This window comes from Scyliorhinus torazame, chromosome 24, assembly GCF_047496885.1.
Source record: "Scyliorhinus torazame isolate Kashiwa2021f chromosome 24, sScyTor2.1, whole genome shotgun sequence".
NCBI classification, from domain to species: domain Eukaryota; kingdom Metazoa; phylum Chordata; class Chondrichthyes; order Carcharhiniformes; family Scyliorhinidae; genus Scyliorhinus; species Scyliorhinus torazame.
In genome coordinates this window covers 17404684-17419375 of record NC_092730.1, presented here as the reverse complement: position 1 = coordinate 17419375, position 14692 = coordinate 17404684, and the positions used below count along the sequence as shown (strand labels likewise).

General features: G+C 47.8%; 1 long non-coding RNA gene across 1 annotated transcript in view; it reads left to right on the top strand.

Annotated features, from left to right (window-relative positions):
* The window catches only part of LOC140399944 (uncharacterized), a 220487-nt gene that overhangs the window by 125088 nt on the left and 80707 nt on the right, over positions 1–14692 (top strand). The window lies entirely within an intron of this gene.

The following is a 14692-nucleotide window of genomic DNA, read 5'->3' as shown; positions in this document are numbered from 1 at the left end:
ACCTAACCTGTACATCTTTGGACCCTAAGGGACAATTTAGCACGGCCAATCCACCTAACCTGCACATCTTTGGACACGAAGGGACAATTTAGCACGACCAATCCACCTAACCTGCACATCTTTGGACACTAAAGGACAATTTAGCGTGGCCAATCCACCTAACCTGCACATCTTTGGACACTAAGGGACAATTTAGCACGGCCAATCCACCTAACCTGCACATCTTTGGACACTAAGGGGCAATTTAGCACGGCCAATCCACCTAACCTGCACATCTTTGGACACTAAGGGACAATTTAGCACGGCCAATCCACCTAACCTGCACATCTTTGGACACTAAGGGGCAATTTAGCACGGCCAATCCACCTAACCTGCACATCTTTGGACACTAAGGGGCAATTTAGCACGGCCAATCCACCTAACCTGCACATCTTTGGACACTAAGGGGCAATTTATCGCGGCCAATCCACCTAACCTGCACATCTTTGGACTGTGGGAGGAAACCGGAGCACCCGGAGGAAACCCACGCAGACACGGGGGCAGGGGGAGGGGGGGGGGGAGAACGTGCAAACTCCACACAGACAGTGAACCGAGGCCGGAATTGAACCCGGGTCCCTGGCGCCTTGAGGCAACGGCGCTAATTACCGCGAATGTGTAAAAATATTCTACCCAGCCCATCTTTTAAATGCTGACGATCGGTATAGATTTAGAAGTGTTACCCATTGCGAAATCCCCTGTGTATTTGTTTAAAATTATAAATCTGTCCTGAAAGTAAAATAGCCACTCTAAACACAGGAGCCACATGTCAAATATATCACACGGCAAGCGACCGTCCCAAAAGCAGACACGTAAAAACTGATCTAATCAACAACACAGTATAAGATGGATGTCTTGATTTAATTAGGATTTCACACTAAATGCACAAAGTCTGAGACTATGAGCTAATCATGCTTCCTATCGGGAAGAATGGACATCAGGAAGTGACCATTCCTCGCCTAGCCAACCAGAATCTAGTCGTGTACCACTTGGACCAATCTTGGTTCACTGGCCAGGCTGTGACTTGGAAAGGGTTAATAAGGCCTGATTTTCAGTGGCGTGGAAAGAAGTTACAAGAAGGAAAAATTTTGGGGAGAGCGAGAGCGCCCCCAGCTGACGACTGGCGTTCCGCGGAGCGTCTGCCTCCTACTATCGGACTTAAGCGTCATTCCTGCTGACATTTCGATAACTCAACACGCTGGGGAGCCTTGTCCGAATACACTTGTAAGCGGCAAATAGGATTAACCACTTGCAATCAAAGTTAAATTGGATTCCCGAATCCTACAATTGGAGCCCCACCACCACCACCGACTTGGGACTTGGCTAATGCGTGAATCGGGTGCGTTGGGGTCAGATTGGCTAACACGGGAAGGCTGTTCGACAGGCTCAGCCTTCAGGGAGGCAACAAAGAAATGTACAGCACAGGAACAGGCCCTCCAAGCCCGTGCCGACCATGCTGCCCGACTAAACTACAATCTTCTACACTTCCTGGGTCTGTATCCCTCTATTCCCATCCTATTCCTGTATTTGTCAAGATGCCCCTTAAATGTCACTATCGTCCCTGCTTCCACCACCTCCTCCGGTAGTGAGTTCCAGGCACCCACTACCCTCTGCGTAAAAAAACTTGCCTCGTACATCTACTCTAAACCTTGCCCCTCGCACCTTAAACCTATGCCCCCTAGTAATTGACCCCTCTACCCCGGGGAAAACCCTCTGATTATCCACTCTGTCTATGCCCCTCATAATTTTGTAGACCTCTATCAGGTCGCCCCTCAACCTCCTTCATTCCAGTGAGAACAAACCGAGTTTATTCAACCGCTCCTCATAGCTAATGCCCTCCATACCTGGCAACATCCTGGTAAATCTCTTCTGCACCCTCTCTAAAGCCTCCACATCCTTCTGGTAGTGTGGCGACCGGAATTGAACACTATACTCCAAGTGTGGCCTAACTAAGGTTCTATATAGCTGCAACATGACTTGCCAATTCTTATACTCAATGCCCCGGCCAATGAAGGCAAGCATGCCGTATGCCTTCTTGACTACCTTCTCCACCTGTGTTGCCCCTTTCAGTGACCTGTGGACCTGTACACCTAGATCTCTCTGACTTTCAATACTCTTGAGGGTTCTACCATTCACTGTATATTCCCTACCTGCATTAGACCTTCCAAAATGCATTACCTCACATTTGTCCGGATTAAACTCCATCTGCCATCTCTCCGCCCAAGTCTCCAAACAATCTAAATCCTGCTGACAGTCCTCATCGCTATCCGCAATTCCACCAACTTTTGTGTCGTCTGCAAACTTACTAATCAGACCAGTTACATTTTCCTCCAAATCATTTATATACACTACAAACAGCAAAGGTCCCAGCACTGATCCCTGTGGAACACCACTGGTCACAGCCCTCCAATTAGAAAAGCATCCTTCCATCGCTACTCTCTGCCTTCTATGACCTATAACAGATGAAGCTGACCCACTCGAGGCTCTTTAAAAAGTACAAAAAGGGGCAGCACGGTGGTGCAGTGGATTAGCACTGCTGCCTCATGGCGCCGAGGTCTCAGGTTCAAATTCCGGTTCTGGGTCACTGTCCGTGTGGAGTTTGCACATTCTCCCTGTGTCTGTGTGGGTTTCGCCCCCATAACCCAAAGATGTGCAGGTTAGGTGGATTAAATTGCCCCTTAATTGGAAAAATTAATTGGGTACTCTAAATTTATATTTTTAAAAAAGTACAAAAGAATCCAGGAAGAAATTCCTCTGGGAGATGCTGGAGGATAAAGTAAGGTGCGAAATGTAATCCGGATCTTGCCCCTGCTTTGTTAGGAGAGTGCTTGCAAGGACAGCACAGTGGCGCAGTGGGTTAGCACTGCAGTCTCACGGCGCCGAGGTCCCAGGTTCGATCCCGGCTATGTCCGTGTGGAGTTTGTGCATTCTCCCCGCGTTTGGTTGGGTTTCGCCCCCACAACCCAAAGATGTGCAGGCTAGGTGGATTGGCCGCGCTAAAATTGCCCCTTAATTGGAAAAAATGAATTGGGTACTCTAAATTTATTTTTAAAAAGAGTGCGTGCAGAAACACCACACTTTATTTAATAGTTTAATCTATTATTGTCACGAGTAGGCTTACATTAACACTGCAATGAAGTGACTGTGAAAATCCCCGAGTCGCCACACTCCGACCGACGCCTGTTCGGGTACACAGAGGGAGAATTCAGAGTGCCCCACTTCACCTCAAGCACGTCTTTTCGGGACTTTTGGGAGGAAACCGGAGCACCCGGAGGAACCCACGCAGACACGGGGGAGAACGTGCAGGCTATGTGATTGTCCCTGAGACTCGGGGGAACCCTGGGGAGTGGCATGTTGAGAAAAGCTGGAATCATTATTTATTACAATCAAAATTGTTCATGGCTATCACCTCTGGGAAAGAAGTGATTCGGTGGGGTATATTTGAGAGAAGGGAGGGTATATTTGAGAGAATATTTGGGAAATCCAGCATGGGGGGGGGATGGTTATATTTGGGAGATGTAGCGGTGTATATTGGAGAGAACCAAGGAGGTATGTTTCAGAGATCCAGATTGGGGGGGGGGGGGGGGGGTTATATTGGGGTATCCAGGGGGTGAAGTATATTTGAGAGATTCAGGAGGGATGGAGTATATTTGAGATATCCACAGGGAGGGGCTATATTTGGGGGATCTGGGTAGGGGGAATATTTAGGATTTCCAGCAGGGGAGTATATTTGGGGGTTGGGGGGAAGCCGGCGGGGGGGGGGGTATATTTAGGAGTCTGTGGGGGGGGGGTGTTACCTGAGAGATCCATTGAGGGGCTTTATTTGGGAGATCTGGGGCATATTTGGGATTTCTAGATGGGGGGTGGTATATTTGAGAGAACGGTGTATATTTGAGAGAATGGGGTATATTTCAGAGAAGGGGGTATATTTGGGAGAGCGGGGTATTTTTGGGAGAAGGTGGTATAATTGGGAGAAGGGTATATTTGAGAGAAGAGGGGGTATATTTGGCAGAAGGGTGTATATTTGGGAGAAGGGTATATTTGGGAGATGGGAGTATATTTGGGAGAAGGGTGTATTTGGGAGAGGGGGTGTATTTGGGAGAAGGGTATATTTGGGAGAAGGGGGTATATTTGGGAGATGGGAGTATATTTGGGAGAAGGGTGTTTTTGGGAGACGGGAGTATATTTGGGAGAGGGGGGTGTATTTGGGAGATGGTATATTTGGGAGAAGGGAATATTTGAGAGAAGGTATATTTGAGAGAAGGAGGGGATATTTGGAAGATAGTGCGGTATATTTGGGAGAAGGGGGTATATTTGGGAGAAGGGTATATTTGGGAGAAGGAGGGGTATATTTGAGAGAAGGGGGGGTATATTTGAGAGAAGGAGGACATATTTGAGAGAAGGACGTGTATATTTGCGAGATGGGGGTATATTTGGGAGAGGGTATATTTGGGGGTATATTTGAAAGAAGGTACATTAGGGAGAAGGGGGTATATTTGGGAGAAGGGGGGTATATTTGGGAGAAGGGAGGTATATTTGGGAGAAGGGTATATTTGGGAGAAGGGTGGTATATTAGGGAGAAGGGGGCATGTTTGGGAGATGGGTACATTTGGGAGAAGGGGTATTGATAGACATCAATTCAGACGAGACGCTGAGAAGCAGTGATCCGATGCTTTAATAAGCTAAATATGTGCCGACCTGTAGCTCCTCCCGCACTACAGGGCTGACCCAGGTCAACAGGCTTTATACCTCCACCGCTGGGCGGAGTCACAGGCGGAGCCAACAGCAGCACCAATAATAACAGTACAACAGCAACAACCAATAACACAACAGCAATAACAATATGCAACAGTGGAGATAACAGTAGAACATATATACAACAGCCTTACGTAGCCATACGTGGCTCACCACAGGTATGTTTGAGAAATGGAGGGTATTTGAGAAAAGTGGGGTATATTTGAGAGAAGGGGGTATATTTGAGAGAAGGGGGTACATTTGAGAGAAGGGGTACATTTGAGAGAAGGGGGTACATTTGAGAGAAGTATATCTGAGAGAAGGGTGTATATTTGGGAGAAGGATGTATATTTGGGAGATGGGTATATTTGAGAGGGGGGGTATATTTGGGAGATGGGTATATTTGGGAGATGGTATATTTGGGAGGGGGGGTATATTTGGGAGATGGTATATTTGGCAGAAGGTTTATTTGAGAGAACGGTGTATATTTGGGAGATGGGGGTATATTTGGGAGAGGGGTATATTTGGGAGAAGGGTGTATATTTGGGAGATGGGTATATTTGGGAGATGGGGGTATATTTGCGAGAGGGGTATATTTGGGACGGGTATATTTGGGAGAAGAGGGTATATTTGAGAGAAGGTATATTTGGGAGATGGGTATATTTGGGAGATGGGGGGTATATTTGGGAGAAGAGGTGTATATTTGAGAGAAGGGGGTATATTAGGGAGAAGGTATATTTGGGTGGAGGGGGTATATTTGGGGGAGAGGGGAATATTATGGTGAAGGGTACATTTGGGAGAGAAGTATATTAGGGAGAGTGGGGTATATTAGGGAGAGTGGTGTATATTAGGGGGAGGGGGGTATATTTGGGAGAAGGTATATTTGGGAGAGGGTATATTTGGGAGAGGGTATATTTGGGAGAAGGGTATATTTGGGAGATGGGGGTATATTTGGGAGAAGGGGTGTATATTTGAGAGAAGGGGGTATATTAGGGAGAAGGTATATTTGGGTGGAGGGGGTATATTTGGGAGAGGGGAATATTATGGAGAGTGGGTATATTTGGGAGGGAAGTATATTAGGGAGAGTGGGGTATATTAGGGAGAGGTGTATATTAGGGAGAGGGGTATATTTGGGGGAGGGGGTATAATGGAGAAGGGTGTATTTGGGACAAGGGGGTATATTTGGGAGAGGGGTATATTTGGGAGAGGGGGTATATTTGAGAGAAGGGTATATTTGAGAGGTATATTTGGGAGAGGGGGTATAATTGGGAGAAGGTATATTTGGGAGGGGGGTATATTTGGGAGAAGCGTATATTTGGGAGAGGGGTATATTTGGGAGGGGGTATATTTGGGAGAAGGGAGTATATTTGGGAGGAGGGAGTATATTTGGGAGAGGTGGATATATTTGGGAGAGGGGGATATATTTGGGAGGGGGTATATTTGGGAGAAGGGTATATTTGGGAGAAGGGAGTATATTTGGGAGAGGGGGTATATTTGAGAGAAGGGGGTATATTTGGATGAGGGTATATTTGGGAGGGGGGTATATTTGGGAGAGGGGTATATTTGGGAGAGGGGTATATTTGGGAGGGGGTATATTTGGGAGAAGGGGGTATATTTGGGAGAGGTGGATATATTTGGGAGAGGGGGATATATTTGGGAGGGGGGTATATTTGGGAGAAGGGGGTATATTTGGGAGAGGGGGACATATTTGGGAGGGGGGTATATTGGGGAGAAGGGAGTATATTTGGGAGAAGGGGGTATATTTGGGAGAGGTGGGTATATTTGGGAGCGGGGTATATATATTTGGGAAAGGGTATATTCGGGAGAAGGGGGCATATTTGGGAGAGGAGGTATATTTGGGAGAGGGGGTATATTTGGGAGAAGGTATATTTGGGAGAGGGGGGTATATTTGGGAGAGGGGTATATTTGGGAGAAGAGGGGGGTATATTTGGGAGAAGGGTATATTTGGGAGAGGGGGGTATATTTGGGAGTAGGGGGTATATTTGGGAGAGGGTATATTTGGGAGAGGGTATTTTGGGAGAGGGGGTATATTTGGGAGAAGGGGGTGTATTTGGGAGAGGGTATATTTGGGAGAGGGTATATATTGGAGAGGGGTATATTTGGGAGAAGGGGATATATTTGGGAGATGGGAGTATATTTGGGAGACGGGTGTATATTTGGGAGAGGGGGGGTGTATTTGGGAGAATGGTATATATGGGAGAAGGGGGTATATTTGGGAGATGGGGGTATATTTGGGAGAAGGGTGTATTTGGGAGAATGGTATATTTGGAGAAGGGGGTATATTTGGGAGAAGGGGATATATTTGGGAGAGGGGTATATTTGGGAGAAGGGAGTATATTTGGGAGAAGGTATATTTGGGAGAGGGGGGTATATTTGGGAGGGGGGTATATTTGGGAGATGGGTATATTTGGGAGAAGGGTATATTTGGGAGGGGGCATATTTGGGAGGGGGGTATATTTGGGAGAGGGGTATATTTGGGAGGGGTGGTATATTTGGGAGTGGGGTATATTTGGGAGAGGGGGGTATATTTGGGAGAGGGGTATATTTGGGAGAAGAGGGTATATTTGGGAGAGGGGTATATTTGGGAGAGGGTATATTTAGGAGAGGGGGGTATATTTGGGAGGGGGGTATATTTGGGAGAGAGGGGTATATTTGGGAGAGGGGTATATTTGGGAGAGGGTATATTTGGGAGGGGGGTATATTTGGGAGAGGGTATATTTGGGAGGGGTGGTATATTTGGGAGAGGGGGTATATTTGGGAGAGGGGGTATATTTGGGAGGGGGGTATGTTTCGGAGAGGGAGGTATATTTGGGAGGGGGTATATTCGGGAGAGGGGTATATTTGGGAGAGGGGGTATTTTTGGGAGGGGTGTATATTTGGGAGAGGGGGGTATATTTGGGAGGGGGTATATTTGAGAGGGGGTATATTTGGGAGAGGGGTATATTTGGGAGAGGGGGTATATTTGGGAGAGGGGGGTATATTTGGGAGAGGGGGATATTTGGGAGAAGAGGGGGTATATTTGGGAGGGGGGATATTTGGGAGGGGGGTATATTTGGGAGGGGGGTATATTTGGGAGAGGGGGATATTTGGGAGAGGGGGGTATATTTGGGAGATGGGGATATTTGGGAGAAGAGTGGGTATATTTGGGAGAGGGGTATATTTGGGAGAAGGGGAGGTATATTTGGGAGAGGGGTATATTTGGGAGAAGGGGAGGTTATTTGGGAGAGGGGTATATTTGGGAGAGGGGGATATTTGGAAGAGGGGGATATTTGGGAGAAGAGGGGGTATATTTGGGATAGGGGTATATTTGGGAGAGGGGGTTATTTGGGAGGGGGGTATATTTGGGAGAAGGGGAGGTATATTTGGGAGAGGGGGGTGTATTTGGGAGAGGGGGTATATTTGGGAGGGGGGGTATATTTGGGAGCGGGTATATTTTGGAGAAGGGGAGGTATATTTGGGAGGGGGGTATATTTGGGAGAGGGGGTTATTTGTGAGGGGGGTATATTTGGGAGTAGGGGAGGTATATTTGGGAGAGGGGGGTGTATTTGGGAGAGGGGGGTGTATTTGGGAGAGGGGGGATATATTTGGGAGAGGGGTATATTTGGGAGGGGGTATATTTGGGAGAAGGGAGTATATTTGGGAGGAGGGAGTATATTTGGGAGAGGTGGATATATTTGGGAGAGGGGTATATATTTGGGAGAGGGGTATATTTGGGAGGGGGTATATTTGGGAGAAGGGAGTATATTTGGGAGGAGGGAGTATATTTGGGAGAGGTGGATATATTTGGGGGAGGGGGGTATATTTGGGAGAAGGGTATATTTGGGAGAAGGGAGTATATTTGGGAGAGGTATATTTGGGAGAGGGGGTATATTTGAGAGAAGGGGGTATATTTGGATGAGGGTATATTTGGGAGGGGGGTATATTTGGGAGAGGGGTATATTTGGGAGAGGGGTATATTTGGGAGGGGGTATATTTGGGAGAAGGGTATATTTGGGAGAGTTGGATATATTTGGGAGAGGGGGATATATTTGGGAGGGGGGTATATTTGGGAGAAGGGGGTATATTTGGGAGAGGGGGACATATTTGGGAGGGGGGTATATTGGGGAGAAGGGAGTATATTTGGGAGAAGGGGGTATATTTGGGAGAGGTGGGTATATTTGGGAGCGGGGGATATATATTTGGGAAAGGGGGTATATTCGGGAGAAGGGGGCATATTTGGGAGAGGGGGTATATTTGGGAGAAGGTATATTTGGGAGAGGGGGGTATATTTGGGAGTAGGGGGTATATTTGGGAGAGGGTATATTTGGGAGAGGGTATATTTGGGAGAGGGGGTATATTTGGGAGAAGGGGGTGTATTTGGGAGAGGGTATATTTGGGAGAGGGTATATATTGGAGAGGGGTATATTTGGGAGAAGGGGATATATTTGGGAGATGGGAGTATATTTGGGAGAAGGGGGTGTATTTGGGAGACGGGTGTATATTTGGGAGAGGGGGGGTGTATTTGGGAGAATGGTATATATGGGAGAAGGGGGTATATTTGGGAGATGGGGGTATATTTGGGAGAAGGGGGGTGTATTTGGGAGAATGGTATATTTGGGAGAAGGGGATATATTTGGGAGAGGGGTATATTTGGGAGAAGGGAGTATATTTGGGAGAGGGTATATTTGGGAGAAGGTATATTTGGGAGAGGGGGGTATATTTGGGAGAGGGGTATATTTGGGAGAAGGGTATATTTGGGAGGGGGCATATTTGGGAGGGGGTATATTTGGGAGAAGGGTATATTTGGGAGGGGTGGTATATTTGGGAGTGGGGTATATTTGGGAGAGGGGGGTATATTTGGGAGAGGGGTATATTTGGGAGAAGAGGGTATATTTGGGAGAGGGGTATATTTGGGAGAGGGGATATTTAGGAGAGGGGGGTATATTTGGGAGGGGGGTATATTTGGGAGAGAGGGGTATATTTGGGAGAGGGGTATATTTGGGAGAGGGTATATTTGGGAGGGGGGTATATTTGGGAGAGGGTATATTTGGGAGGGGTGGTATATTTGGGAGAGGGGGTATATTTGGGAGAGGGGGTATATTTGGGAGAGGGGGTATATTTGGGAGGGGTGTATATTTGGGAGAAGAGGGGGTATATTTGGGAGGAGGGGGTATGTTTGGGAGAGGGGGGTATATTTGGGAGGGGGGTATATTTGAGAGGGGGTATATTTGGGAGAGGGTATATTTGGGAGAGGGGTATATTTGGGAGAGGGGGTATATTTGGGAGGGGGGTATATTTGTGAGAAGAGGGGGTATATTTGGGAGGGGGGTATATTTGGGAGAGGGGGGTATATTTGGGAGGGGGGTATATTTGGGAGGGGGTATATTTGGGAGAGGGGGATATTTGGGAGAGGGGGGTATATTTGGGAGAGGGTATATTTGGGAGAGGGGTATATTTGGGAGGTGGTATATTTGGGAGAGGGGGGTTTATTTGGGAGGGGGGTATATTTGGGAGGGGGTATATTTGGGAGAAGAGGGGGTATATTTGGGAGAGGGGTATATTTGGGAGAGGGGGATATTTGGGAGAGGGGGGTATATTTGGGAGAGGGGGATATTTGGGAGAAGAGGGGGTATATTTGGGAGGGGGGTATATTTGGGAGGGGGGTATATTTGGGAGAGGGGTATATTTGGGAGAGGGGGATATTTGGGAGAGGGGGGTATATTTGGGAGATGGGGATATTTGGGAGAAGAGTGGGTATATTTGGGAGAGGGGTATATTTGGGAGAAGGGGAGGTATATTTGGGAGAGGGGTATATTTGGGAGAAGGGGAGGTATATTTGGGAGAGGGGTATATTTGGGAGAGGGGGATATTTGGAAGAGGGGGATATTTGGGAGAAGAGGGGGTATATTTGGGATAGGGGTATATTTGGGAGAGGGGGTTATTTGGGAGGGGGGTACATTTGGGAGAAGGGGATGTATATTTGGGAGAGGGGGGTGTATTTGGGAGAGGGGGGATATTTGGGAGAATGGGGTATATTTGGGAGGGGGGTATATTTGGGAGGGGGGTATATTTGGGAGGGGGTATATTTTGGAGAAGGGGAGGTATATTTGGGAGGGGGGTATATTTGGGAGAGGGGGTTATTTGGGAGGGGGGTATATTTGGGAGAAGGGGAGGTATATTTGGGAGGGGGGTATATTTGGGAGAGGGGGGTGTATTTGGGAGAGGGGGGATATATTTGGGAGAGGGGGGTGTATTTGGGAGAGGGGGGATATATTTGGGAGAGGGGTATATTTGGGAGAAGGGAGTATATTTGGGAGAGGGTATATTTGGGAGAAGGTATATTTGGGAGAGGGGGTATATTTGGGAGGGGGGTATATTTGGGAGAGGGGTATATTTGGGAGGGGTGGTATATTTGGGAGTGGGGTATATTTGGGAGAGGGGTATATTTGGGAGAGGGGATATTTAGGAGAGGGGGTATATTTGGGAGGGGGGTATATTTGGGAGAGAGGGGTATATTTGGGAGAGGGGTATATTTGGGAGGGGTGGTATATTTGGGAGAGGGGGTATATTTGGGAGAGGGGGTATATTTGGGAGGGGGTATGTTTCGGAGAGGGAGGTATATTTGGGAGGGGGTATATTTGGGAGAGGGGTATATTTGGGAGAGGGGGTATATTTGGGAGGGGTGTATATTTGGGAGAAGAGGGGGTATATTTGGGAGGAGGGGGTATGTTTGGGAGAGGGGGGTATACTTGGGAGGGGGGTATATTTGAGAGGGGGTATATTTGGGAGAGGGTATATTTGGGAGAAGAGGGGGTATATTTGGGAGGGGGGTATATTTGGGAGAGGGGGGTATATTTGGGAGGGGGGTATATTTGGGAGGGGGTATATTTGGGAGAGGGGGATATTTGGGAGAGGGGGGTATATTTGGGAGAGGGTATATTTGGGAGAGGGGTATATTTGGGAGGGGGGTATATTTGGGAGAGGGGGGTATATTTGGGGAGGGGGTATATTTGGGAGAAGAGGGGGTATATTTGGGAGAAGGAGAGGTATATTTGGGAGAGGGGTATATTTGGGAGAGGGGTATATTTGGGAGAGGGGGATATTTGGGAGAGGGGGGTATATTTGGGAGAGGGGGATATTTGGGAGAAGAGGGGGTATATTTGGGAGGGGGGTATATTTGGGAGGGGGGTATATTTGGGAGAGGGGGATATTTGGGAGAGGGGGGTATATTTGGGAGATGGGGATATTTGGGAGAAGAGTGGGTATATTTGGGAGAGGGGTATATTTGGGAGAAGGGGAGGTATATTTGGGAGAGGGGTATATTTGGGAGAAGGGGAGGTATATTTGGGAGCGGGGTATATTTGGGAGAGGGGGATATTTGGAAGAGGGGGATATTTGGGAGAAGAGGGGGTATATTTGGGAGAGGGGTATATTTGGGAGAGGGGGTTATTTGGGAGGGGGGTATATTTGGGAGAAGGGGAGGTATATTTGGGAGAGGGGGGTGTATTTGGGAGAGGGGGTATATTTGGGAGGGGGGGTATATTTGGGAGCGGGTATATTTTGGAGAAGGGGAGGTATATTTGGGAGGGGGGTATATTTGGGAGAGGGGGTTATTTGGGAGGGGGGTATATTTGGGAGTAGGGGAGGTATATTTGGGAGAGGGGGGTGTATTTGGTGAGAGGGGGGTGTATTTGGGAGAGGGGGGATATATTTGGGAGAGGGGTATATTTGGGAGGGGGTATATTTGGGAGAAGGGAGTATATTTGGGAGGAGGGAGTATATTTGGGAGAGGTGGATATATTTGGGAGAGGGGTATATATTTGGGAGAGGGGTATATTTGGGAGGGGGTATATTTGGGAGAAGGGAGTATATTTGGGAGGAGGGAGTATATTTGGGAGAGGTGGATATATTTGGGGGAGGGGGGTATATTTGGGAGAAGGGTATATTTGGGAGAAGGGAGTATATTTGGGAGAGGTATATTTGGGAGAGGGGGTATATTTGAGAGAAGGGGGTATATTTGGATGAGGGTATATTTGGGAGGGGGGTATATTTGGGAGAGGGGTATATTTGGGAGAGGGGTATATTTGGGAGGGGGTATATTTGGGAGAAGGGTATATTTGGGAGAGTTGGATATATTTGGGAGAGGGGGATATATTTGGGAGGGGGGTATATTTGGGAGAAGGGGGTATATTTGGGAGAGGGGGACATATTTGGGAGGGGGGTATATTGGGGAGAAGGGAGTATATTTGGGAGAAGGGGGTATATTTGGGAGAGGTGGGTATATTTGGGAGCGGGGGATATATATTTGGGAAAGGGGGATATTCGGGAGAAGGGGGCATATTTGGGAGAGGGGGTATATTTGGGAGAAGGTATATTTGGGAGAGGGGGGTATATTTGGGAGTAGGGGGTATATTTGGGAGAGGGTATATTTGGGAGAGGGTATATTTGGGAGAGGGGGTATATTTTGTGAGAAGGGGGTGTATTTGGGAGAGGGTAAATTTGGGAGAGGGTATATATTGGAGAGGGGTATATTTGGGAGAAGGGGATATATTTGGGAGATGGGAGTATATTTGGGAGAAGGGGGTGTTTTTGGGAGACGGAGTGTATATTTGGGAGAGGGGGGGTGTATTTGGGAGAATGGTATATATGGGAGAAGGGGGTATATTTGGGAGATGGGGGTATATTTGGGAGAAGGGGGGTGTATTTGGGAGAATGGTAATATTTGGGAGAAGGGGATATATTTGGGAGAGGGGTATATTTGGGAGAAGGGAGTATATTTGGGAGAGGGTATATTTGGGAGAAGGGGTATATTTGGGAAGGATGGGGGGGGGTATATTTGGGAGAGGGTTATATTTGGAGAAGGGTATATTTGGGAGGGGGCATATTTGGGAGGGGGTATATTTGGGAGAAGGGTATATTTGGGAGGGGTGGTATATTTGGGAGTGGGGTATATTTTGGGAGAGGGGGGGGAGCGAGGGTATATTTGGAGAGAGGGTATATTTGGGAGGGGGTATATTTGGGAGAGGGGATACTTTTAGGAGAGGGGGGGTATATTTGGGAGAGGGGGTATATTTGAGGATATTGGGAGAGGGGTATATTTGGGAGGGTATATTGGGAGGGGGGTATATTTGAGAGGAGGGTATATTTGGGAGGGGTTGGTTATATTGGGAGAGGGGGTATATTGGGAGAGGGGGTATATTTGGAGAGGGGGTATATTTGGGAGAGGGGGTATATTTGGGAGGGGTGTATATTTGGGAGAAGAGGGGTATATTTGGGAGGAGGGGGTATGTTTGGGAGAGGGGGGGTATATTTGGGAGGGGGTATATTTGAGAGGGGGTATATTTGGGAGAGGGTATATTTGGAGAGGGGTATATTGGGAGAGGGGGTATATTTGGGAGGGGGGTATCTATGTGAGGAAGAGGGGGTATACTTGGGAGGGGGGTATATTTGGGAGAGGGGGGTATATTTGGGAGGGTGGTAATATTTGGGAGGTAAATTTGAGAGGGGGATATTTGGGAGAGGGGTATATTTGGGAGAGGGCTATATTTGGAGAGGGGTATATTTGGGAGGTGGTATATTTGGAGAGGGGGTTATTTGGGTGGGGGTATCTGTGGGAGGGGGTATATTTGGGAGAGGGGGTGTATTTGGGAGAGGGTATATTTGGGAGAGGGGGCTATATTTGGGAGAGGGGGGTATATTTGGGAGAGGGGATATTTGGGAGAAGAGGGGGATATATTTGGGGAGGGGGGTATATTTGGGAGGGGGGTATATTTGGGAGAGGGGTATATTTGGGAGAGCGGGGATATTTGGGAGAGGGGACGGTATATTTGGGAGATGGGATATTTGGGAGAAGAGGTGGGTATATATTGGGAGAGGGGTATATTTGGGAGCAAGGGAGGTATATTTGGAGAGGGGTATATTT